General features: G+C 38.5%; 1 long non-coding RNA gene across 2 annotated transcripts; it reads right to left on the bottom strand.

The window, feature by feature from the left end:
• Positions 1 to 223: 223 nt before the first annotated feature.
• On the bottom strand, positions 224 to 27,463 carry LOC128077754 (uncharacterized). 2 transcript variants are annotated; one of them, XR_008205169.1, is made up of 5 exons: positions 27,290 to 27,463; positions 9,297 to 9,429; positions 7,406 to 7,466; positions 1,490 to 3,157; positions 224 to 965 (listed from the first exon to the last, which is right to left on the bottom strand). It is a non-coding gene; the product is annotated as an uncharacterized LOC128077754 (long non-coding RNA). The 2 variants fall into 2 exon arrangements; XR_008205170.1 differs by having other exon boundaries at positions 1,490 to 2,869.

The raw sequence follows: 27,463 nt of genomic DNA, 5'->3' as shown, positions 1-27,463 counted from the left end.
GTGCAGTTTAAAATGTAACACTGAAAATTAAACAGAGCTAAACAATTAAAGGGAAAAGGGAAAGCCATGTCATCTGAATAAAACAAGAAACTCCTAACGCTATAGTTTCTAGCATATATAGAATCACAGAACAGAGAATATAAAATCTGTTACCAGAAACATACATTTCATTGCTACCAAAACACAGTTTGGTTTTGTAAAGTTTAAAAACCATTGTGCCTTTAGTTATCAAAGAGGTGGTATTTATTGTATCCATTCAATTCACAACTAAACATCCATTATAGTGGCCCAGAGCAACCAGAAGTCTGGACTCCCTCTGCACACACACACATACAAACACACACTCATCTTACAAAAAAATTGACAGAACAGCCACACCACTTCAAGAGGAGGGGCTAACAGAGCAACAAAATCAAGTATTAACCATCAGAAAAAGCCATCCTCCACACATGTATGTTTGGAAAGCAGTATTACATTGCTATTGTGGTGTGTTGGGGGAATTGTACAAAAAAGTATCAGAGAGAAAAGAAGCAAAAAGAAAAGGACAGTGAAGAAGACTAAAAACTAGCTTTATAGAAGTGGTTTTTTTTCCCCAAACAGAGTGATGGAAATTAGTGGGGAGTTATTCAAACAAAATATTCCGGAAATAAATCTGTTTTATAAATGTTTGAATCTTTCCTATTTGTTTTTACTCCAATTTTATAAGCCCTCAAGTAACCATTCTAAGCATCTGATTTTATAATTAATCAATAACCTTCATGGGGAACAATGATGAACTTGGAATGCTTTTCTGAAATGAGGAGTCAGGCGATGGCTCAGGTTTACCTGCGTTGCTCATCTTCAGCTTTTTAGAAAATTCACAGGCAAACTTCCCCACCAATGTTCTCCTGAAGCGGTCTCAGCACTATAAAGCACCAAAAGCACCAGCATTTGCATTTGGCTTTTCAGCCATGATAAAATTCTTTCTGCAAAGCAAAAAGAGGTTGATTTTTTATGTATTTATTTTTTTTAAACGTAGCATGCAAGAAATAGGTCAGACTCTGCAACACCCTGAACATTTTCCCCAAGATAAACTCAAGATGCAGCAGGGTGGATCCAAGGCATAGTCTGGGGGTCTTTTGCCTGAATATACTTTCTTCTGCTTATTATTCCAACAGCAGTTATACCAAGATAGCTAAGCACAATCAGTACAAAACACAATGTTGCCAAAAATGTTCTGAAGACAACTAACATCACCTAGAACCTTTAGTTCTACTATATCACTCATATAAATGTTAAGGATCCATTTTGTCACTCTATTTAAGTATAGACACTGCAGCTCCTTTGACTTGACAAGGATATTTCCGAGATTAAGGATCACAGGAATCATCAAACATGCAAGTCCCCATAATCAGGGGAGAGAACCATTTAAATATCCTTATGATTAAGTGAGGGCATTAAAAAACAACTCTGACACACAGCTGAGCACAATGAAATCGTGTTAACAAACCTTGTGCAGATACAGCTGGAACAGGATATGGCCCTCAAAACCAGCTGAAAGCTCCACAAAGCCGGTGAAAGATCCTCAGGTGGCCAAATCACATCCCCCTAGAAAAGAAAAGAAAAGAAAAGAAAAGAAAAGAAAAGAAAAGAAAAGAAAAGAAAAGAAAAGAAAAGAAAAGAAAAGAAAAGAAAATTTTGAAGTTCATTGCCTGTGCCAGTCTGCCTCAGTTAAAGTCACCGAACAAAACTGTAGGAATGAAAAACAGCTTTTCTAGGAACTTCTGTAAAAAATCAGCTAAGGGATTGTGATGGGAGCTGGATAAATGACATTTCTGTTGTCTTCTCAGGAATTCTTTTGAAGAAAAGCATGAAAATAGATGAACAAATTAATCACCACAGACTATTCCTTGTGATTACATGACCTATGCAGTTCCAGAGGGGAAAGTGCTCCTCCATAACCAGGCTGTTAAGAAACTACTCTGCAAATAAGATCTTTCTCTCTTTATTGTAATGGGTCTTGACATTGACATTGTCATGTTAATTTGCCAATTCAATCAGGGTATTTGCTTGAATTGAAGCAGAGAAGACATATGAACATCAGCCACCAACTAAGTACATGAAGAACAAAAGCCATCCTTTTATGGTCAGTGGACTTCATGTAGTTTTCTTTCAGCAAAAGGGATGGTCAGATATAGGAAAAATACAGACTGGCTGAATTGTAACAGCTATCTTCTCGTTTCAGGAAAAAAAAAAAAAAAAAGAAAGAAAAAAAAAGAGGAACCTTACTGGATGTGGGTGAGTGGAAAGATTTGCTGAATGACTTGCCAATGGTATCTCACAAAGAAAGTGAGCTAAAATTTTATTACAGCTGCAATTAACTGGCAGAGGATTTGCTAGTAACAAAGACACCCCTCCAAGCATGAAGCTTACCATTTCATGGCTACCACGGTTGTGCCACTGCCTGATCCCCATTTGGGAAGGGCTTTGAGGCAGAGCAGCAGAAGAACTGAATGCAATCTGTAAATGGGAACCAACTTGAATGAAGGGACCATTTGCTGCACACTAGTATCTGCAGAAGATGCATGGAACCAGACTGAATTGGCACAGAAACACATATGCCAACTCAAGAAGTGAAGAAATTGAAAAACGTAAAATATTTTGTACACTTTCTAAAAGCACCTTGCAGACGCAAGGCCCAAAGATAGAAAGAGACTGATTGCTGTCTCACTTTGTAAACAGAAACCTTTGTTTCTTTGAAAGAATCTGGAGTGGTCCAAAATCCTTGGAGAGGGCTTTCATTTACTTTATTTTACTTCCATCTTTCTCACATACACATTCAGCCTCATTCGGGGTTACAGTCAAATGCATATGTGGTGCTTAAGTAGATCTATAAAAAAACAAGAGTTTGTTTCAAACACAGGAAGAGTCAGACATGAAGATTCAATGCCAGGTTGCAGGGAATAAGCAGGAGATATCCTGGGCTGGGTCACTTCATCTCATAGATCACACTTGCTCTCAGATGCCAAGCTCTGCTTTTTATTCCTGCAGTTCAGAGAGCTGGTCTTCCAGCAAAAGTACGTCATCAGGCTGCTGCTGTAAACCATTAGCAATCCCAAGCTGTTGTTTTCAAGCACCACCATTGCTGCCTCACATCCTTTCCTGGGGAAAGATATGCCTTCAGTAGAGACAGATTGGTTACTAAGAACTTGAGAGCAGAACAACATAAATGCTTACATGTAATTACATATTGTGCAAATGCAAAGCTTCGGTTCAGTCAAAGGCAGCAATCTCAGAAGGAACCAGATGGGGACATGAATAGGTTGAAATTAATTGACTCTTAGAGATATATACAATAGAGTTCAGCATCAAGTTGTATCTCTGGTTAAGTTCACAAACAAGTGTCTCAAGAAGTAACAAGTGTTTTAAGTGAAATCATAAGCGTTACAGCAATGGGCAAAAAACTTAACTGTAACCTGTAAATCAAAACTCAGAGGTCTTACAAGGCCACTGATTTGCAGGCGTGTATCCAACAGAAATGTGATTCTGCAGACCCGATAAAAGAACTCTCTTAATCTCTTTTTCCATGCATAGGTAACTCACACTGCATGCAAATGTCGTATCTCTAGTAATCAATTCACTTAAAATCATTTACGTACAGCAGAAAATGTATTTTAATAGTACTTTTCTAAAGGTCAGATAATGCAAGGAAAACAGGCAAAAAGGAAACCAAAGCTTATCTAAGTGATAATTCAAATGTCCTACTAGAAGCTTATATAACATAAAGCTGCTGAAAAATAACACGTTACAAAATGAAAAGGAGTAAGCTGCCTGGCAGGATCAAGATTAAGACTTAGGAAATTCCCATTACATCAGTTTGTCCCAAGTTTACTCTTGCTTACAACAGTGTAAGCGAGCATACTCTTAGATATAACAGTATATACTAAACAATATAAAAGTATTATATTCTTTTTCTAGTTGAAGTGTTCCAAATGACAGGACTTGGCTCCAGACCTGATTTTCACTCTCCCCACACTCTGGGAAAGACCACATGCCATGTTTAGACAAAATTGTTTTGTGGTATAAAATAAGAATCCATTATGAAATTCTCTTTCCAAAACTCCCAGGCCCCAGAATTCAGACAGACTCTGAACTGATGGGACTTCTTACGTTCTCTAGCTTGCCAGTCGTGCTATTCTCTAAGAGCTGTTTTGAGGCCAAGCCAGGACAAATTGGTCCTTCTGATTTATATGTGACAGTGCCTGGTGTTACACTTACACTTATGTCTCAGATGGGCCATGCTTTCCAAAAATCAGCTTGCATTTCCCTCCATTTCTAGACAGTACAAACAAATGCATACAAACACATCAGGGTAAATTCAGCTTAGCAACAGAAACTAATGGACTATGAAAAGTAGTTATTATTTGCAAGCCCCTAAGAGCAAAAATGCCAACATCCAGCTACCTACCTAATGCCGTGCTAGTATATGTACACACAGACATACATATATATTCTGGGGAACTTAGAATAATTTTAAGGTATATTTTGCCTTCACTTTCTATATTAGTGTGTTTCTGACCCATACTCTGAAGCCATTCATTCTAACAGTCCAAGATGTTCTCCCCTTCAGGAGGAAACAGCAAGACATTTTGAACTAGGTGAACAGTGACTTTTCCAAACAACAATATCCCATAATAAAGTTGTCAGATCATCCTTCTCACTTTTTATTTGACACAGTAACTGTGTCTACCGTTTCGAGTTATTGTAGTAAGTAAGCAACACATCAAATTTCTCCTGCAACCATCACTATGCTTGTGCAGATACAGCTATTTCCAGATTTCCAAGAATATTCCCAAAGAGCTGAGTCTGAAAAAAATGAATACAGTATTTTATACCACAAAAGAACATCAGCTGTCTGCTTGCAGCCCTGGGCAGGTTCTAAAGATTAGATCTAGAGTCCTTATCTAATTGTTCTTCAAGCAAAGGACTTGGACAAGCATCTGACAGCAGGAGTACAAGATTTCTACTTTGTCAGCTCTGAGGATACATCAGCCTCCTGCAAGGGGAGGTTTTCTATCTCACCCCATAACTTCTTTCCTATAGTGCCATGCAATTTACCCGATATTGTGCAGACACTCATTCAGTCATCCAGAAGCTATGTACCAAACATCATGGAGACTTTTAGAAGCAGACACTCTTACTTATTTAGTGTACAACACTGCCTAAATAGCCAGGGCCATGTCTGCACTGGATCTGCTGCATATGAATAGAAGTCTTTACTAACTTAATGATGTCAGCAGAGCTACACTGAGCTTACACCATGGAGCTAGCCCACTCTGCATTGGCATTGTTGTACCAGAGGCTCTGGCTGCTCATACACTGCATCTTTGACTTGTCCTGCCTCTGCAGATGGAGAGGCAGTCACTGGAGAGGCTAGTCTAGATTTCTTAATTGTTCTATGGCAGGCCAATTCTTACTCATTCTCACTCCACCCACAGAAGCCAGAAATGAAGAATGTTGATCAAGGTTTCTCTCAGCCAGCTCAGCTTCCTATCATGGCAGAATTGTTCATACTGTAGACTTGCATAGAGATCAGATTTTAAACTTTCTCACAACTTGCAGTAGCATGTAATTGCCAAATCCTTTTGCAGTAAGAACCTTTACAAATTCAGCAGCTGCTGAAACACCAATCCCCTTTTATTATTCTATTTGTGGTGTTTTAATATGCATCATGGTCCGCAACTGTCATTCACCTGAAGCACATGCCATAATGTCTTGAGTCAAGGCACTGGGGTTCAGTAGTTCCCACTGATGTGGTCTGTCACACAAAGAAGCAAAAGAAAAGTTTCTGGGGAGCCACAAGCAAAACAGCATCTTAGCAGGCAGGTTTACCATGCACCTTCTCAACTTGCAATGAGTGTCCAGACAACACTGGTGTGAGACAGGCAATGCCTCTAGAGTGGGTTGTGTGCAAGAAGTTTGAGTGGGCTGTAAGACATGGGTTAGTTGGGCTTGGTGATGAAAAGTCCTGCTGAGCCTGGAAAAATGGCTCTCAGCAGTCTGAGGAGCAACGAGACAAAGTTGTGTTCCTGTCCACATCGAATTGATTGCGTATGGCAAAATAATGTTACGTTTTTTCCCGCCTAACAAACTGTGAGAAGCTGAACTGTTCAACTTTATCTAGCCTTCAGAATCAATCAATCACACGAGGAACCTGTAAAATGGAAGTTTTTTGTCCAGGAAAGAGAACTGGAAAAGACCAATGGAGTCAGAAAGTCATTTCTGCACAAGCCAAACTGTTTCTCCACATACTATACATACCCCAGCCCCCTTTACTACTATCTGATGGCACTGCAGGAGCCACATAGGACATTTCTGTGACGCTTTCTAATTTTGTGGCTTTTGATCTTCTCCACTAATAGTCCAAATTTGATTAGAGGCTCCTAGGAATTGTCATCATTTGGGAAAAGAAAGAAGATGGATGGATGTTTTGTGGACCATTCTGAAGGAGAACTACCTGGCAAGTCTGTCAGTCTAATGTAACACAAAACAGTATCACTTTCACTGAATTTTCAAGTGTTATGTTGAAGAAAAAAAAAACATACTTTGAAAGAACAACTTCAGATACTGCAGGAAAAAAAAAAAAAAAGCCAAATCAAGTATACAGTCAATGAAAAAATACCAATCACAAAAAGGAATTTGAGTAGATTTGCTCACTGGGTTCATCACCCAGACCAGTGCCTGAATTCTTCATCTGTGTATCACAAGCACATCAGGAAAGAAAGCAGGTAAAATGTTCTTCCCCAGAAATTTCCTACACTGAAGCAGTCAACAATCTTAGTTATCTGAATACACTTTAAATCCGTGCTCAGATCTTAGAAATGATAGGGATTATTTCTAACAAAAGAATTAATGAAGAAAAGAAATTAAAGGCAGCAGCAGGCTCCTATAACTCCAGGTGAAAAATCTTTTTGTCTTAGAAAGAATTCATGTTACAAAATGGGATTTGTTTAGTACGCTATTATACAGCTTTATGGTCTTTAATTTCTCTATTTGCTCACCTTATGGAGAAAGAAAACAGAAGTTAAAAACAAAAGCTGATAGTAAACATACATTAAGAAATATGAAGAATCGTGGGACCAACTGACCACTTCAGTGATTATGAAAACTGTAAACTATTTAAAGAGATTACTTTTCACTGCTCTTCATTAGGTTCTTATTACCTCGGTCATTAACATTTGGCTCTTATTATTATGATTGTGAAATACTGCTCACAGTAATGGACAAAGAAAGTTGACGTGGCTATCTTGATTAACTCATCAATAATCATTTGGAATAATTTTTCTTCATTCACTGGATGAATCATTCACATGTCCTTTTAATAATGCACATTGTTGCACAGTAAATTAGCATGAAGATTACCCACCTTTGGGAGCTACATTCTGCTTCAAAGCCTCACTCAAAAGAGATAGCAAATGTGAATTTCACTTCAAAAAAAGAAAAGAAAAAAAGAAAAGAAAAAAAGAAGAAGAATTTTCAGAAAACAAAGACTTCTTTGTATGTTTTCATTACAGCAAGACATGTAGCCCTAGGATTATGCAACTGAACTCAACCTTTAAGCCACTGTATACTTGAGAACATGTGAAAAACATATACCCCATCTGTTTTAATTCTTCTCAGGGGAGTAAATCAAATCTCTTATTTCTCCTAAGGCAAATATAAGACTGAATCATGAATTGAAATTACTTTTTTGTGCACGGATAAGAACATAAAAGGACATTGGTTGGCTGTGGATCTGACTTTGCAAACCTCCACTCAAATGGGATTTCATAGCTGGTTGTGACTGCACGCTCTGACTGTACATGTGGAAGTAGGCCTTGATAGATCAGTCATGTCTCCGTGGAAGGCTCTGACAAGTCATTTTCTTGCTGAAGTTCTCAAAGGACAGGAGGTGAACTTCTAGCTCTCAAGTCATACAGTGTTCACTGTGGCAGGTAATAACCTATATCAGCTCTTTGCAGCAACACTGCTCACGTCTCAAATAATATTTTCTGTGAAACAGCAATGAGATGTCATTTTTCCCACTTCTTTCCTGGAAAAGACAACACTAAACAGTCAACAGTCAAGGCAATTCTTGAGATACTCAAGTATCTTGCCTTTTCCCATCTCAATATGTTTCTTTATCTAAATATTTATTACTACATCTTTTCTTCCAAAACTCACTACATGCTTCCTCTCTGAAAGTGCATCAAGCAGCTGTATTACAAGTTACTCAGTTGCTACCCATTTTAGCTCTGAGGAAAGGCAAGCTACTACTTTTACATTCCTGCTGGCTGAAAGTAACAACCACAAGTCAGGACACCAAGCCACCAGCTGCAGCCAGTGTCAGGTTATCAAAAAGAGAGTAAAACAAGACAGAGGAATAGTGCTCTGTCCATAGTACGCTTCCTCACTCTGAAGTAATTTGGAGCTCAGGAGCTTCCTGAGCAAGGAAGTCCTCATATTTAACAGAGGGCTTTTTCTTCCATTGATTTTTCTAATTTACTTTCAAACCACACAAGCCAGTTACAATCTGCAGCATCCTGTGGTGGTGGTTTCCAGAGTTTTACTGCACACTGTGAGGAGAAGTAACATCTTTGGCTTGTTTTCAGTCTGCATTGAATAAATGATAAATTTCTTTCAATGGCTTCTGGTTATTGCATAGAAGGAGATGAAGAATTCCTTTGGCACTTTTTTCATGACTGACAGTTTCTTACAGCTTTCCATAAACTCCTCATCCATTATTTCTTTTCCATGCAGAATGCTAACCTTTCAGCTGCACTCATGGTTTTTTGTAATGACCAAACTTTTTTTCTGTTTCCTATTCCTTCCTCTTTTCCTAATTCTGTTCATGTACTCTTTTCCCCCACTTCTAAGCACTGACTAAATATTTTCAGAATCTATGATAGTGCAATCATGATGGTAATCAGTTCTGAGCTTGCTACTGTGCACACAGTGTCAGTTGTGTTTTCCCCCTCATGTATGCTAATTTGCTTTAATCTGTACTGGATTTCATCTGTCTTTTTATTTCCTATACACTCTATAGCAAGAAAGTCTTCTGTAAAATTTTTAAGTCCTTACTGTTTTGGTGTTATAATTTACTTGCCCTAACTAAGGTCACATCAGTGAGTACATTCATTTTGCCACCACCTACCTCACAAGCAAGTATCTATAAAGAAGGAAAATAGCTTAGGATCACTACTGGTTCCCAAGGAACTCTCCCTTGACATCTCTACATTGAGCAGCTCAATCATTTATTCTCATTCCTTGCTTCTTACCTTTTCATAGCTCATTGATGCACGTGAAGAACTTCCGTCTTTTCAGTTTTTTCATAATCTTTCATTTTTTTCATGATCTTTCATCCTTCTTTCTTTTTTAGGAAACTTTGGGAAGGGGCTACATAGTCCAAAACTGTAGAGAGAAAAAAGAAAATGACTTCTGTTTCTTTATCTCCCACTTTTCCTTGTTCAGAAACACATTAGAAGTACAGTTTGCCATGAAAAAAATCTCTCTGAAGACTACTGAACTTTGTCTTCTTGTAAGTGGTCTTTCTGAAATAGCACTGTTGCCAGTTGCTGTTATATGGTTATTCTTATACCATACCAACCACAAGAAAATCACCAGGAAATATCTAGTTAATTCTCACAAAGAAAAAACTGTTTCATGAGAAGGAAGTCACTGTTGGGGATAGAGAAGGAGAAGAACATTTGTTTGATAGTTAGGATTAATTGGAAAATAAACTGTGTAATGGATGCTTGCGAATGAATAAATAACACAATGGAATATTCAAGCCATTTTCCTATCTTAATGCACAACAGTCTGTATCAATGCCCCACTCATAGAGATGGAAATAAATATTACATAAATATGAAAATACTTTTTATAGTCACAATGGGAAAGACATCTTCCTGTACTTTACAGCTGAAATAGCGTTAATCTGCTCTTTTCTCTCCGTGCTTTATGTAGCAGCTATTTCGGCATGCTGAATCTGCCTGCTGAGTGAGGAGGGCAGCTGTTCATCTGGTGCACATTTCCACTGCAACAGCTCCGGCAGGAACATTTGCACCTCCAGCCAACGCTATTGGCATCAATGGTGCCAGCGGGATTTGTAAGATTTCCGCTCTTCTATACACCTATCGTATGACAACACTTGAATTGTGTAGGTTTGTCATTTCAGGAGACACGATTCAAGATCTCTTGAACATATTCTCAAAGCTCAAAAAGATTATAAACAAAGGAAATGACATGTGGTTTTATGATCATTGCTATAAAATATTTTATCAGCTGAAGGACAGTACCCCAAGCTGCAATGTATATTCACTTGAGCGAGCCTCTGTTAACTAGGTAATTCTCTTAATTTTGCGAGCTTCTATTTATTCTAGCTTCTATGTGTGCAAGCAGATCCCTGTGCATGTTGGGTTTGTGAAGGGATCTGGCCTGGCAGCTGAGCTTTTAAACATATGGAAGTAAAAATATTTTCCCATCAAATGCTACAATTTGCTGAATGAGAAATAATTTCATTTTCCCCTTCCTGCTGCGCTGTCACTGTTTTTTTTTTTTGGTTTTTTTTTTTCAGTTTGAGAACACAGGTGCCTTGAAAATTCACAACAGAGGAAAAAAAACAAATAACAAATAATAACAGAAAGACAGAAGTGAAATTGAGACTTAAAAACGTAATCAATTGTTTTGTTCATATGACCCAATTCTTACATTTAAGAAGAAATTGAATTTTTTCCATCAAAAAAGTACATCCTTATCCTAAGGAGAAAATTTTGAACAGAATTCCACTTTCCAGTTGGATATTGTTTTGGCTGAGAAGCTTTCACTGAGTTTACTAGATTTAGCACTAGACTAGCACTAGATTTACTCCTAGAAAGGAGATGCTACTCAGTGTCTGTTTCCCTTTGCATCATTATAGGAAGAAAAATTTATATAGAAACTGTCTGCATGCAGTGCAAAGTCTTTCACGTTCTCAGCTTGGTATACTTCTTGGTTTTCACAATGACTGCATTTGCAAATATTTTTCTGGTGCATACTTTTGTAAAAACGTTTATCTTTCATTTTTCTTTTGTTCCCGGAAAATTGTCCTCTTAGCTACCCTTAATTAAGAAAACTTTGTACTATTGGTCCATATTAATCTTTTCATTAACAATTAATGTATCATAAAGATAATGATGCTCAGTGAACCAATTGTTTTTCTTCATTATGTGAGAAACAAAAGTTGTTCTTTGACTCATTGCCCGAGAATCAAAATTGCATCAATAGGGGAGAACGCAGAAGTAGAACTTTTTGAGCTGTGAGTAGAGAGAGTGTGGAAATAAACAAAACCAAATGACTTTACTTTTCTGCTCTAGCATTCAAAACATGGTGGGTCTACAACAAATAGCGAAAGCTATTTATGTGCTGATGAACCTGATATGCATTAACAAGTTCACTTGAGGATTTATGCACTGCTGTTATACAATCCTAAAAGGCACTGTTGGAAACCATAAAAAAAAACTGCAAAAAAAGAAATCTTTTCCGTTAGTAAAATATGAATAGATAAATTCTTCAATGTATTAAAATGTTCCCACCTGTGAAAAATTCAGTGCCATTAACACTGTGCAGTTTGGCACAGAGGAAGTGGTGAGAGAACTGGATCGCTAGCTACAAAGAGGAAGACTCAGCTCTACAGTAACATATACGCAGTGCTGACCCACAGTCACATATAGTCAGCTTAATACCTCATGAAGTCACAGCTCATGAAGTAGACAAAAACAATTGAATACTATTTCCAGAAAGATACTGTTTCCAAAGAGCACAGTAAAAGAATGGTAAGAAATAATGAACACAAAAATTTACTTTTCCATTATGTACACATATTTGGTTTAATCATATTTAAAGAGAGAGGACAGTAGGATCATTGGCTTTTCTGTCATTTTGAGGCATGATACTCCTTTAATATTCCACTGTTCTTCAGACATGGATTACATGCAACCAAATCAGTTCAGATTTCATCTAACGGAATGAAATCTTGGGCTCTGCTCTGTAGCAAATATGTAAATGCTAAAAATAGCTGCTTGCTCTAGAGTCAATCACAGCATCACATCCCATTCCCAAAATGGCTCCAGTGAACAGGAGGTTTGAGGGAAGCATTGAAGAGTTTGAAAGGAGCTGGACTGGAGTGCACGTTTATGTAAAAGCTGGACACCGTGTCAAATACAGCTGTACATTAATGTGGTATAGTCTTCAAACTGATGCAGCTGCGCTGTTAACAACAGGGTAGATAGAGCTCGTGGTTCAACTTCAGACATATTATCAGCACTAATCAAGTAACAAAAGCAATCACCTTTGAAATCTCAGCAAGTACAGATTTTCTAGTATAAGTTAGAATAGAACTACTTTCTTTAGTGTATTTAATGTTACATTATTTTGACATTTATAAAATCAGCATCTGCTGCCTGCAGTCAGCCTGCTTCATTGATCTTTCTATTCTCCCTTTTTTCAAGCATTTTTTCTTTTAAATCTATTTTTTTTTAATTATTCATAATAAAATAATTAAAAGAATAATGTTACTTTTAAACACAATCTTGGCAATTTAGGTGCTTTTTAGGAACAATGCACCAACTTGATTTTCATGCTTTAAAAATTAACCTACTCTTAGGGTTAGCCTGTGCTTGCATTCAAAGTCCACTGTATTCTGTAACTTGGTTAAAAAACAATAACTGCAGTGGTGAAGACATATTCATCTAGTTTTATGATGCACTAAATAAATCTTGAGTGAACAAAAATAATCACAATGGGAGAATTCTGACGTTGCAAAGTTCTGAGCACCCAACACAAAAGCAATAATCAGTTTCTGTGGTTCTCCCAGCTCCTAAGCTGCAAGGACTGCCTGGCTCTGTGCTGGAGACCCTACAGGAACTACTGGCAAACACAGGACAGAAGAAGCAAACTGACCTCTTGATGACAAGCTGCTGCTGACCCCAACAGCTAGGATGTCATTTGGGTACACACCCTGGAGACTTCTGCTTTGTTAGGAGAAAGAGGACACCCGTTCCTCCAAAGGGGAAAGGTCCCTCGTGTCCTAGGAGCCCCAGCCCCTGCTGTTAGCTGAGTACTGTTCCTTCACACTGGCTGTGGGATGACAAGGAAGGGGAAGAGCCATAAGGGCAAGGGGCTTTGAGATAGCTCCTCGGTGCCTCCATTTCTGCCATTTTCTTATGTTTCATGGCAAACAAATTGCAGCCAACATTGTGAGCCTTATGTGAAGTACTCACACGAGCCCTGAAAACATGATCCAATTCTTTCCCATAGCACTGTCTTGTGAGTAAGTCTCTAAAAAGCTCAGTTACTCTCTAGACCTTTTCATCGGCTTTTTTTTACACACATCAATAAACAAGTAGTTGCAAAAGGTTCTGGAACAGCTGTGAAATAGCATGAGTCACATATCAATTGGCAAAACATGAATACTGTGAGTGACAAGTGTTTCACAGCCAGATTTTTCTTGTAATGCTGAGTAAGTGCAAAGAAAGGCCAAGACCAGAACTACCTGTTTCAGAGAGTCTCTTTTCTTGGTGCGTACCAGGCAGAAAAGCCTGGAAGAAAAGCCATCCTGATGGGTATGATCTCTCCCAGTCCTGTCTCTTGCCACTCTTTCCTCTGCAGCCTCCCATTTTGGACAGTAAAATGACCTAGGGCTGCAAAAACCAAACATCTCTTGTTTGCATAGGGACACCTCCATCTCTGTAGGGACATTGTGATACCAGAATGTGTTCTGCTGCACTAACACAAACTGTAAGAGGCTCTGTCTGTGCATTTGGGCAGGTGAGCTCTCCTGCACGGACAGCTAGAGGTATTACCAGACCTTGAGATGTTACTGAAAGCCATGTGCATTTTGGTGCTTTCCCTCAAAATGCTCATCCCTCTTAGAGGTATGTTGCTGAGGAAAACTCCCTGTGTTCTTTATTTTAAGCGCTGCTAGACAGCAAATTTAGCCTCATAAGAAACGTTAGATGGACACTTTCCAAAAGCTCAGAGCGTGAGCAATTAAACACTCAAACAACTTATTTCAAAATCTTCTGATTCTTAGGCAAATCTCCTGTTTTTCTTTCCCCTTCTTCTGACTCCTGATTTCCCCAGAATTGAAGACATACTAGTAGTTCAGCTTACAACAGCAGTTGTTAGCACATTACCTACCACCCATGCTTGCATTCTTGGTGAGGACACAGGCCCGTGTACAGTCTCATACATGCAACTACTGGCTTGTCTTATCTCTCTCCCTCCCCCGAAATGTTCTAGCTTAGGCCTTGGGACAATAAAGGGCATGCAGGCTACTTTTTTATTCTTTGAAACACCCCCGGAAAATCATTCCCAGGCAGAGGAATGCTCACTATGGCCATACCCAGTTGCGCTCGAATAGCAGGTCTGCATGACAAAACTGCTTAAAGCTATCTCATTCACCACCACTATTTGCTTGCCTTGGATTTCTTGCCTTTCACTTCCTGCATGTAGACAAGATGTGGAGGAGCGCCCTTACCAGGTGGGGTGAAAAATACAAACAGAAGGGCCTTTTGCACAAAACCTGAGAAATGCTTTTAGCTAAATGTGAAAGCACCTAATCCCCTGTCTGCATCTTCTTCAGATTTCAGTATATCTAGCTGTGCTTCAAGCTCTTTCCACCCACAGTTAATCACCCAGCCACCCTTTCTTATACATATAATAAAACAAACAGTAAATAAGCGTGCAAAAAAGTAGCCTTTCACTGTGTTGCTCAAAGTTACCCCATAATATTAACGAACCTGCCCATCAGAATACAACTGCTACAGGTTTACCTGAATGCTTAGAGTTTGTCATTTCATGACTGGAGGCTGTGCATTGCAAATAATGCAAGTACTAAAATCATAGCCCAGTGCCAGCTGTCCTGTGGGAGGGACTATAAACTCTGTGGCCAGAGTAAACAGCGGGATACTTTGAGTGACCACTGCTTCATCCTCCCACACATATCTTATTCATCTCATCTCCTTTTGATGACATTAAAAGCTGCTGTAGCATAAAAAGAAATACTAATCTGCAAGAGAAATATGAAGAGCAATTTAATACTCAGGCAAGCTAACAGATCTGAAAGCATGGAATAGCTGTTACTGTCATCAACAAGGTTTCTAGCTGAACATAAGTTTTGGTAAGTAATGCTTGTCAAGAAGTACAGAAGAAGAGACAATATGTGGAATATTTAACTCTTCAGATATTGAAAAAGTTGCATTCAAGTCATTGTGCAGAAGACAAAAGCAAAATTCCAAAGAGTTCTCTTGTTTACCACAGTTTTGAATGTTACCATTCCTCCTTCTTAGAGGTTACTCTACATAATTATTACTTCTTCAAAAAGTTGGTATACATAAATAGAAAGGAGAAATGTGATACTGAACTTCTGGGTAACGTTATGTCTTTCATGCACAAAAGATCCAGGCAGGTGCTTCTGGACAAGCGGTGCAAAGTTCTGCTGCTAAACCCATAACAGGGTTAGTGTGAATACAGAAAAAGGAACTCCTTAAAAAAACCCTCTATCAATCTTTGCAGAAGAGTTGATTCCTCCATTACAACCAGCCCAAATCTGCTGAGCTTAACAGGTCTAATTTTCAGCATACAGCAGTGGGATACCCACGACAATCCCACAGTTAGCAGCGCAGTTGAATTCTGGTAAGGAAAAAGCCCATGCAGTCTTCAGAAGAAGCCCAAACAAAGACCCAGCAGCTGGCCATTGTGGCTTTAACTAATCAGAGAGAAACCACCTGCAGTAATACTCCCTTTTCTGTTTTCTCCCAGCAGAACCTTCCAAATGATGATTAATCACTGAGTAAACTGAACAACTGACAATGACATAACGACAAAGGGAAGGCAGAGAGGGGCACCAGCACTGGTGGACGTGGCTCGAGCATGGGTGGGTGGAACAACCAAAGAAGATGGATGGCCTGAAAACGCTTGACACTTAAGTATCTCCTGTGTAGCAGGAGGGTGGCTATGCTAAAGCGAACTGCCAGCTTCAAGCAAATAATGCTCTACACAGCAAGCTGACACACTTCCTTCAGCTGTCAGCAGCAACGCAGAGGGGCAGCTTCCTCAGGAATGAACTAATGAGGCTTTTAATTGGGATGTGAAGCTGAGATAATAACAGAAATAAGAGATACTGTAAATGACAGGATAATCCATTACAGTGGAAAGCATTGAGAATGTTCTACTGATTATATACACAGATTATCCTACCTATGTCCCTACTAATTTGAAAAATGATGAATCATAGGGTTCAAACAGGACTCAGATGAGTCAATTAGACTAAGTAGTGATATCAAAAACTCATATTTTCTACACTTAGGAATCAAGCATGTTTTGCCTAACAACAAACAAAAATGAGCTGTACTTCATGCTCTCAGTTGACCAAGTCATTAGCAACACGGAAGAGTGCTTCTTCAAGTTTTCCGTATCTTCAGATGTTCTTGCCCCACAGAGTCCTTTCTGGCAGACATTTATTAACAGGGAAAACATTTGCAGGAAATGAAATATTGTCTTGCAACATTCTGCTAATTCCACTTCTAATTCTGTCAGTTCAGGGTTACTTCAGCTGTTTCACTGAATATCAGTGCAATGAGAAAACTTTAACTGCTATTAGCTGAACTCTGCACATTCACTGCTCAGACCAAAACTGAGTTCCAGCGCCCATCTGGAGCACCACTTCTCCCCTTATTTAGATCATGGTCTCCCCAGAGTTGAAAGCAAGTGGTGTAAGAGTAAGCCTTAGAGACAAATTCACAGTGCACTGCAGTTTAGGCACTAACCTACACTAATGCAGAATAATCAAGTATCTCCACCTGCTTAGAAATACATGGACATTAAACACCTTACTGCCTTTGAAAACTTTGCTGATCACTTGATTTGAAAGGTGCTTGCAATTGAACAAATAAGGGTTGTTTGGCTCAGCCTGATGCTAGTTTTGCACCAGGCAAAACAAGAAGCAAAATGTGAATAATGTCAAAAGGAATCAATCCTCTGCTTACTAGTTTTGTTGTTGATTTTGTTTCGTATTAGGAAAGTAGTACAGGTGGAAAAAAGGACCTGTAAATAATTATGTATGTATTAAAAATATGTGTTGATGTTGTTTGGGTTTTTTTGGGGGGTGGAGATGGGAGGAGGGCAAATAAATCCTGTGTGCTTTTATTTTAGCTTCAGGTTCAGTTGAAACATTTTTCATTTTGGATTACTGAAAAACAGGAATATCGCCATGTATTTGAAAACTGCTGTATTTTCTACATCTCAAAAGGCATTTTTTGTGGGAGAAAACATTCACAAATCACTTCATCCACTTAGAATATAAATTAACTCCAATTTCATTCCAATTATAACAATCGGCATTTTCTCACTGATTTAACAGAAAAGTTAAACAGACAATTAGAATGAAAAATACTGCAATAATGCATCTGCACTTCCAGACTTTAGCCTATGTCAGTATTTTTATAGTTTACTTCTTTGGCTAACGTTTAGTAACGTTCCATTTTACCTAACATTCTCTACAAAAGATCTCAGTCCCAAGTGCAGCTTTAAAACACCTGAGCTTTGAAAAATAAATAGAAATAGACGTTTGAGGACTGAAAGATATACAAACCCCAAGTAACTTCTTGCAGACAGAACAAATTGGTCAGAAACATTTATGCTACAAAACCAGAATCTTGTCCACTTGCTCAGGAAGGAACTTGCTCAGAGCGCTCTTCGGTAAAAAGCAGTGCAGAGACCACTCCTTCTGTACGACACACCTTCTCAGCACAGGAGGCAGATGAACTGTGCAACAGGCTAGCAGTTGCCATATGATGAAAGCTCTATTTGGCTCTGTCCAAGACGCCTCCGTCCCCCACCTCCACAGCTCAAAGCGCCTCCTCAGCAGTAACGGCGCATTCCAACTTTCCCATTTCAGCTACAGGACAGAGCGAGTGAGGGGTGACAGCGAGTATGAACAGTATCACAGCACTTACAATAAGGCTTGGAGTCCACACACTGCTCAAAGACTAGCTGGGTGCTCCGCTTTCAGCTCAGATACTGCTGAACCTTCAGTGGCCTAAACCATTCTGAAGCCAGGCTTCAGTACCCACGCTCACTCGTGAACTCCCAGAAATGTTGTCTGTCTTTAATTACAATGTTGTAGGACTGCCAAACATACCCTGGCAGGGCCCCTGAGTGCGTGTGCACATTTTCAATTTCATTCATCCATCCTGCCATACGTGTTTACTCCATTCTTCCACCATATCAAAATGTTCCTTATGACAGCCAGTGCTGGATATGTGAAGGATAGCTGGACATCCATGTTTATGTTTCATGTTAACTGCTCTCATTCATTAAAAATCACATCACACACAACAGACGGTCAGAATCTTCCATTAAAAAAAAAAAACCTCAAAACTATTTTTGCTCTTTCATTTGTGCAATCAGTTCTAATTGTCAAGAAAGATAATTCCAAGCCACTCTCCTTCAAAGTCTTCCAAATTGTCCAGTCATCTTGAGAAGTCTTACCCCTTCCACCAAGAATCAAGCCTCTTATCCAAGTGGTCTAGGCTTGGATCTCAATATAGTGCACTCCAGTTGTTTCACACAGGCCCTTGTTGAAGGGCAACAGAGAATTTAAGGTGGTTGTTTAGGGACAGAAGCACAGCCTTTCCTAGAGAAAAGAAAAATTCATTTTCAGCTCTGCTCAGACACCAGTAGTCATTGCCCATCTCTTTTGATGGAGTATTTGAAACAGTGACATCTTTCTATTACAGCACAGACTTTTCCACTGACTTTGGAATTTCCTTCTGTGATCTCTTCTGTCTTCTCTCAAAGATTACCACTATTCATAGCTGTGCTAGCTGGAGCTTCTTGATGCTATTTTTTCCTATGCATTTCTACTTCCACATCTGTATTTTTTGGTAAAAAACAAACAAAAACCACCCATAAAACAAACAAGAAACCCCAGTCCTTTTACAATGCCTATTGCCAACAAATATTTCTTTAAGTAGGGCACAGGTATTTCTTTTGATCCAGACAGGATCAGGAGATGAAGATAAAATACTTTGAGGAAAAGCTCTCTATCTGCATTTCTTCTTGCTTCATATTTATCAGAGTTCTCTTCACTTTCTCTTCAGAAATAAGTTCTGGTGATCTTTGAAATGTGCAGATAAAAATTTTAAAAGGTTCAGCAACAGAAAAGGCCAGAAAAATTGTGAACAAGCAGGGAAGAACAGATAATTTACTTTGTTACTACCATTCTTTGTTTGTTTTTTTTTAGAAGCTTCTGAATTCTTACAAAAACATACACCCCAATGAGAGAGGAAGTAGTAGAAGAGAAATAGGAAAGTACAGACAGTGCATTTTCCCTTCAAAATGTTTAAAACATCTTGTGCTGTTTCTTTGCCACAGTGAAGATTGATGTCTTTTTTTAGGATAATGCATCAAGAAACTACATTACAAAAAATACCAGTCTTCTTTCAGCTAGTTCTCTGCATGTGGCAGGATACTGCTGAAAATCAGCAAATTTGGGATGTTAATGTTCAACCAGGTACAGTGAAGGGTGTAAAGCACTTAAAGACAGATCTGTTTGACAGACTCTGCACTCCAGCCTATTTAGCTAGGCATGTACTTTAGTTGTAAGTTGCCTTGTTTAATTAGCTGCTGAGGTGTTCCATCTTCATCCCTAGTGCCTCAAGACTCATAGGATGCAGGAGCAATCACTGCTTGGGACTATGACAGAGCAGGGCTTGATTGTTCTACAAGATGTCCCAAGGATGGGGACCAGACACTGCTGATTAGTCATTAACTTTGCAATTCTTAACATCTTTTTTTTTTTCTTTTTTTCTTTTCTTTTAGAGATGCTAAGACAGTCACAGACATTTTGGAAAGATCCAAAGTGCTGTGTAGAAGACGACAGATTGCTTTGTGTATTTTAAAAAAGGCTGATTTCAGCAGGCTCTACCACCAGAGCAATTTAAGAATGAGAAAAACATAGAAAGAGATGGTGGAATTTCTGAGAGAATTTTAAAAAATACATTAACACGCATGCATATTTGAAATGTACAGAGATGTCTCTATTGAATGTATTTCTAATACAATACATATGCAGTATCAAAGCATGCCTTGCTAAAAACTCCTACAAAAAACAGTTTCTAGCAATTAGCAAAATTCCTCAGTTCATACATAGGTTTATGTTACTTGTACAGAGAGAAAACAAGAGACCTGTGAAAGAAAAAGAGAAGGTGGACGGGACCAAATAGCTTAGGACGGGCTGCAAAAACCACCCTATAGTAAGTGCACTTCTTAAAAATGTAATTGCTGGTACTGTGTTCACTGCAAAACTGCCTGAATTTTTTTGCAACACCAACTCTTTCTATCCTGATATTCCATTCAGATGCTGCAAAAGGATTTCTAGGAGCTCTGCTGCAGGGTATTATTACTATTTTTAAAAATATACAAGGTTAGGTTATGCATTTAGATTTTTAGTTAGTTAACAGTCTAGATTTTCATTATCTTCCACTTGCTCCCAACTACAAAAGACTATGTAAGTAAGAAAATTTCAAGACCGCTCATGAAAACAACTTCAGTCCACTGTTGGCTGGACTAGTACTCATGGTATGCATCAGTTCAAACAGTTCAAGTTAGTAAGCCCATCCTCCTAACCTTTGAGCTTTCTCTTTCCAGTCTTACAAAAAAGTGTTGCAGAGAAGAGCATAGCAACCAAGCCTTGCTATTACTGCAAAGCCTTCAGTATTTTTCAGCCATTTCAGTTTGTTGTTGGACACACTGAGAGACCACAGAAGAGCGCAGACCTCTGGTAGAGATCTGCCCTTATGTGCTGGCAGAGATGCAAACCTCACAATGCCATTGACATGATTTTACAACATGGTGAAACTGGCACCTAGATTTACAACAGTCCAGATGGGATGAATTCACCTCAAAGGTGACCATGAAAATGACTTTTTGACCAGCCTGACATCCCATACCTACTGGCCACAGAAATCATGACACCACTGAAAAAGCAATCATCTACCCACGAGAGTCAGCTTAACTTTCTCAACCTAGTATCTCCCTTCCCTTGCTTAGCCAGATGGGGTTATGCTCCAGTCCCTCTCAGATGCACCAATAATTGGCTATACAGTTGGGATGAAAACAATGCTATTTCCAGTTACCTATCTAGCACCTCTGGGAGCAGAAGCACCAGCCTTTCAGCTACCACAGCTCACTCCATGTGTGCCCCCTGAAAGCAAACCACCAAAGGGCACTTCATCTATCTGATTTGCCCCAGAGGCCACTAGACAGCCATCCAAACTTAGCAACAGCTGCAGGACACTCAGGAAGCTACTGGCTTCTGGCTAAAGCACACAGTGCCTGCCATGCAAGCACTTTGCACCCTTTGAAGGACAAGGACAGCCCCACAACTATAAAGATTTGTGGTCACAGACAGACCATTTGCATCAGTTCTCAGACCCAATTGCCTTTACTCTTCCATTATACCTCCCCTGTCAACCACAACTTGAGTGCACTGAGTTTCGGAACCCAGCCATCAGAAAGGCAATTTTTAAGGAGGTTCTTGGAAGTTTTTGCAAGAGACAGTAATTTTTTGCATTCCTTCTCCAAGTCCTTTAATTGACACGAAGTAAAAGTTGTGTGATTTACATGTGCCTGGAAAGGATGGAAACAGCTATTTTTAACTGTATCACTTGCTTTTAATTCCATCATTCAATTAGACATATTTTTTAGCTTCAGGAAACTTTCTTTTCAAGAGGTGAAATGCCAGCGCAGTACACTAGCAAAACCATTAGCTGTCAAAATAAAACAGGCTTCATATTCACAGAACAACAAGATCAACTGCATGCGACGGAAATAAGATGGCAGCACACTTTTACTTCTCAGCAGCCAGTGCAGTGTTTTCTGTATTAAATTTAATAGGCATTTTACATGGGATGTCAGATATTTTTGACTCTGCAAATAGGGATCTTTCTTTAGGGAAAAAAAATAATAAAAAATTGAGGTTTCCTGCTGCTTATACAGGGAAATCATTGAGGAATAGCATGGAACTGCAGCCTTACACTAGCAATGACTAGGTACTCATCATTTTTAAAAACAATGTCACAAAAGCTATTTCTATGCTGTCACTCTTAAGAATAATTAGTTTCCATCAAAGCAACAGATTATCTGTTCATGTTGTCCACTGGGTCATTACAATGGGCAACCAATACAGATAAATGGTATCTAATCTTTTCTGCTCTTCTATTGGACTGATTGATGGTTATAACATCTCCAATATTATAAGGCAGAAAAATTATGCTGACATTTAGAAGCAAAAGCACAGAAAGATAAAACTAAGTACAAAGCACATCCAACACCATAAAAAAAAAAAAAAAAAGGAAGAAAAAAAGGAAAAAAAAGAAAAGAAATAGCAAAAGACAAATAGAACAGAAAAACAAATGGCAATTAAGCCAAAAGAGAATTATAGAGGGGAACAGTTATACGTTGTGGGTGGCAAGGAGCTCAATTAATTATAGAACATGAAGGGAAATCCAGGCATTTCCATGAGATGTTATTAAAAGACACATTGACTGAGCTTTCTTTACATGTTTTGCCCTAGAAAAAGACAAAAGGATTTCCCTGGTATTGATTTGTTCCTGGAACTGGTCGACTTTAAGCCATGAAGAATAACCTAATGAGAAGTGGCTGGGCAGCAAACAAGAAAGAACGAATTGCTGCCAGTGACACTCACATTTGTGAACTTCCATATATTATTGCCTTTTTCAATTTAGCATTTGCTCATATTGCTTGTCAGAAACCATTAAACCACAAAATATTCTCTAAACTAAAAATGGTAGTCTATCAGTTATTCATCCACAAATATATAAATAATCACAATTTTCAGTCAATCTGCTCAAGAATACTAGCATTTTTAACTAACTGGCTGGATCTGCAATGTTCCTGCAAGGTAGTAAACACTATGAGCTGCTCCCAGTGAGGAGGGAGGTACACAGCATCTTGCAATAGCGACCTTTTCCTCCTAGCACTGAAGGCATTAATTCCATATTCATCTGCTTCATCCTCTGCTGCAGAAATTTTGCAGCCGTGGCAAAATGACCACAAGACCTTCTTCCAGCCACAGCAGCAGGATGAGGATTAGGTGGGCTGGCTATGTGACAGCCTGTGGGCTGAGGACCTCTTAGCATCATGTCACTAGCAGAGATAACAAAAGGGTCTGCTTTGCTGTGATGGCCTAACCCCATCCATGGCAGAGCCACTACGCAGGCAACGAGCAGAAGAAATTCAGAGTATTTCTCACCAGGATTACACACACTAATATGAGAAGAATAAGCAGATCTATGCTAATAATTAGTACTGCACTAAAGCTGGCTTCTTTCCATGAGAGCAATGGCTTGCAAACATAAATATCTTCCCTTATGTACTTAACAATTGTCCTCGTAGTTGCGATTCTTCAAGCAGTTCTGTAAAGCATTCACAGATTGGAGACAATTTTCTATTATGATGAATATATTCAGCAGGAAAACTGCACTCAATCTATGCATCCATGATCCGGTAGCCACCTCCAAACTTATGCAATTAAAAGTATGTTTCTTACTTCCTAGTATTCACCTTTTTGATTGATCAGAAACTGTCCCTCGCTTCCACCTCTAAAATTCTGTTTATCAGCTGATGTTGTCATTTCTCTGGGACACACATAATATTGACTCTCAGGCAACAGAATGATTCAGTATGCAATCTTTCTATGGAGTAATAGCTTACAGAATATCAAGGACACCAGTGGATGTGGTATGCCTCAGGCAGGCATGAACCAAATAGGGTCTTGACTACACCAATGTTCAGAGATTAATACCTTTATAAAGAACTGTCTTCACATACGCTGTCATTGAGTTTTAAGTTCTCACTCTTACTCATCCAGGTCACTGCTTCTGGGAAGAATAAATCATAGAGCTATGCTTACTCCATTTATAATTCCTACTCAGAATGAAATGTTTCCTCCACAAGACCTCTAAAAAACTCCTGTCTCAAATGGAACAAATGCCAAAATACTGACACACTGTCTGAATGAAAAAATATGAGGTTTCCATCACACCATTTGTAATATTCCATTAATTTCTAAAAACAGCAATACTTTATTGTTATATTTTTACTTCAGATTTAGTTTGGAATTGATTTTTTGTTGTTGTTCTGAAAGCACAGTGGAATTTTTCATTCCATAAAACTATTTTAATTTCAGAAAACTAGAAGATATTAATTAAAAATGAAAAATGTGTTCAAATCAAGTTCAAATCAAGTCAAATCACACAGATTCCATTCCACTTAGCTTGGTTTTGAGAGGGAAATATTTAAAGCTTCATAACTGTCTCCTCTAATTACCTATTCTGATCTTTTGAAATGACTGTGTAAGTTGCACATATATGTACCAGCCCCGATGGAACAATTGTTGTACATATGACGTCTGAAGACACGATATTTCAAATATTGGCTTATAAATATCAAGTTAATCCTAATATCTGCAAATAAATAGCATAGTACAACCAAAATTCTCCAAATAAACGGCAAAAATATATGCACAAGTCCACAGTCTGTATTTCAAAACTGTCTATATCAAGCAACAACTTGAAAACGGAATTCTCCACTGCAGAGTTCTGCGTGAACAGTGAGGTGCTACAGATTTTGGCAGTGAGGCATTTCATTTCTTTAAGCATCTCCCAAGGCATTAAGATACTCTATAGTCCTGTTAGTTTTTACCTGAATTGAAAATTTTCTCATCCAAGCCTCCGACATAGAAAAATGTATCACATTATTTCTCCAATTCTACAATAATTTGGCAAAAACATCTTTAATGACAAGGAATTTGGTATTAATTTATAAAAAGCAAAGGCTGAAATCTGAAGCTCTAGTGCTATTGTCAAAGTTTTCTAAATGTTACACTCAATATTTTGTTTCTCCTTTGTTCTGTTTTTGTTGTTGTTATTTTTCTTTAGGCTAACAGATAACTTCAGGGTTGAGCTAAGATCGAGATTGATAAAATCAATCAGCCTTTCATTTAACTAGTAGAAAACAATAAGGCTTATCACACTTCAAAGCAAACACAAGTCCAAAGCAGCTCTGAAATTTGGAGCTAATTTGGGAAGCAACAGGAAGCACCTCTAAAAAAAATGAAAAACTTTTCATCTCATGCTGGCCAAAGGGGGCTTGTATCTGAATCTGTACATGAATAAGGAATTTGTCTTCTGATTCTTTGAGCTCTTCTCTTCTGTGCTAAACTTCCTGCACACATCAGATATTTTACTCTTACTGCTATGAACTAGAACTTGTGCAAAATTCTTTTTTCTTTTTCTACCTGTTAAAGAAAATGGGGTAATATAATTTCAAGTCTGAGGTATTAGCTCTTCCTCTCAATGGCTCGTATTATAATACTTAAGTTTCCTCAATATGTCCTCTATTTTTAGAAAATAATGGAATCAGAATAAAAAGATGAAACTTTCCACAAATGGAGACCCAGATACAACACAGATTAAGTCAATCAAAATCCTTCAAGATTTTTTAAACATTCCACTCTGGTTTTTTTACATCAATTTAAATTCCTAAGTGAAAAGTCACTGGAACTAAAAATGTAACTTTTCATTTAAAGAAAATCCTAAGAAACATTTCCATAGTTTCAAAGCTTTTCTTCCATATTTTTTAAACAAATACTGTGTTAAAAATCCTCCTCCTCCTCCTCCCTCCCCCTGAAATACAGCTTTGATTTCAGTCTTATTTTCTCAGGGAAAATATTGAAGTAATATTGACTACCTTTACTAACAAACATTGGAACCTTTAATCCCATGACAGCTGCTGGGCAGGAAAACAATCTCTCTCCTCAGAATATCTGACTTGGTGCAATTGTACAAATTAGGGGACATTGTCTACTTATCAATCTTGTGAGAAGTAAATTTCAAGAGATGATAATGCTCTGATGTTACATGTGATATAGCTGAGTGAATGAATGTAAAGTAGGAGGATAAGAAACTGTTTTATCTACTTTTTTCTTCCCTTCTGCTGTCTGTTTATGCTGTGACATTTTCTTGTTTTAGCTCTCTTCTGCTTCTTTGGAAATTAAACGAGATCCAGTATCTCAGAGACTACTGGCACTTATGGATTAGTGAAGCTAACGTAAGAGCAATTAGCTGGGAAAAAGAAGAAACTAATTGCTTGAATCTGAGTTAAAAAAAAATCCTACCTCAAAAATCAGAAGTCAAGGTGAGGCTTGAGAAAGAAAGTCAAGCCTTAGAAAATCAAGGCAAAAAAGGTGCAGGCAAAGCATCTATCTTAATTGAGAAGAACGGATGAAAGGATGGTGGGGATGAAATGCCACTGAAAGAACATTAGCCTTGTGCATTCAGCCTCACCAGCAATCTGCCAGCTGGCACCAGCATTTTCTAAACATATCCAAGACACTGAGAACGAGATGTCGAAAGCAATCAATTGTACTCAATTTATACCAGAGAACCACAGGCATATTCCACCTGATTGCCAGAGCGGTTAAGTCTCATGTGCTGTATGTGAGTAGAGCATGTGTGGAAAACCATCCTAACAATCATGTCCCTTCTAGTTGTTGAGTGCCTGAGCTCAATTTTTATCAGCCTGAACAAGAGAGAATCTACCTAAGCCTCAATGAAGATAAGAGGGCATTTGTGGAATTATGTCCCTCTGTCAGCAGCCAGCAGCTATATGTGTTTATCACATAGCTGTGTTCACTGTAAAATCTGATATCCTGGTAGAAAAAATAACTAGAGGTATAGGTACACACTTTCCTAAGCAAGTTGTTAAGCTAATCTGAAGCTCTAAGTTTTGACCTACTTTCTAAACAAATCTATTTACATCTGTGATATACTATTGATTATGATTAAACTTTATTTATTTGTTTATTTTTAATCTAGCTTGTGCTCAAAAGGCACTGCTTCACACTATACTCTTATCAAGTTTGAAAGCCTGTTTTGCAGTTTGCCCAGAAGGGCACAAACAAGCAAGTTCACAAAGCTCATCAGGACAAAAACCACAAAAAACTTTTATTTCTTTTTCATGTTTTTGGACCTCTAAATCGAAACCCGCCATTATATCATATGAAACTTTCTAACCTGATAAAATACTCCTAACTGCTGATGAAAAAGTCATGTAACAAATTACAGACAGAATTTCACTTCTTTGCATCTTGTAAGATGGTGAACAAGACAGTGTTATGCAAACAGAACTTCAGACAGCTGTGTACCTGGGAAAGACTGAGATGAAGGGGCAGCAGACTTGACAAGTCTCAGTACTGTTGTTCCCTGCAGACCTGATGAAAGACAACACACTTGAGTGCAAGTATCCATGCAGAGGATCATCTAGCCAGCCTTGCCCACGGGCTCAGGAACTATTCCTAACATCCAGGTTTTCAGGTTGG

The sequence above is a fragment of the Tympanuchus pallidicinctus genome, unplaced genomic scaffold, assembly GCF_026119805.1.
Source record: "Tympanuchus pallidicinctus isolate F22 unplaced genomic scaffold, pur_lepc_1.0 scaffold16, whole genome shotgun sequence".
Classification (NCBI taxonomy): domain Eukaryota; kingdom Metazoa; phylum Chordata; class Aves; order Galliformes; family Phasianidae; genus Tympanuchus; species Tympanuchus pallidicinctus.
This window is presented reverse-complemented; position numbering and strand designations above follow the sequence as displayed.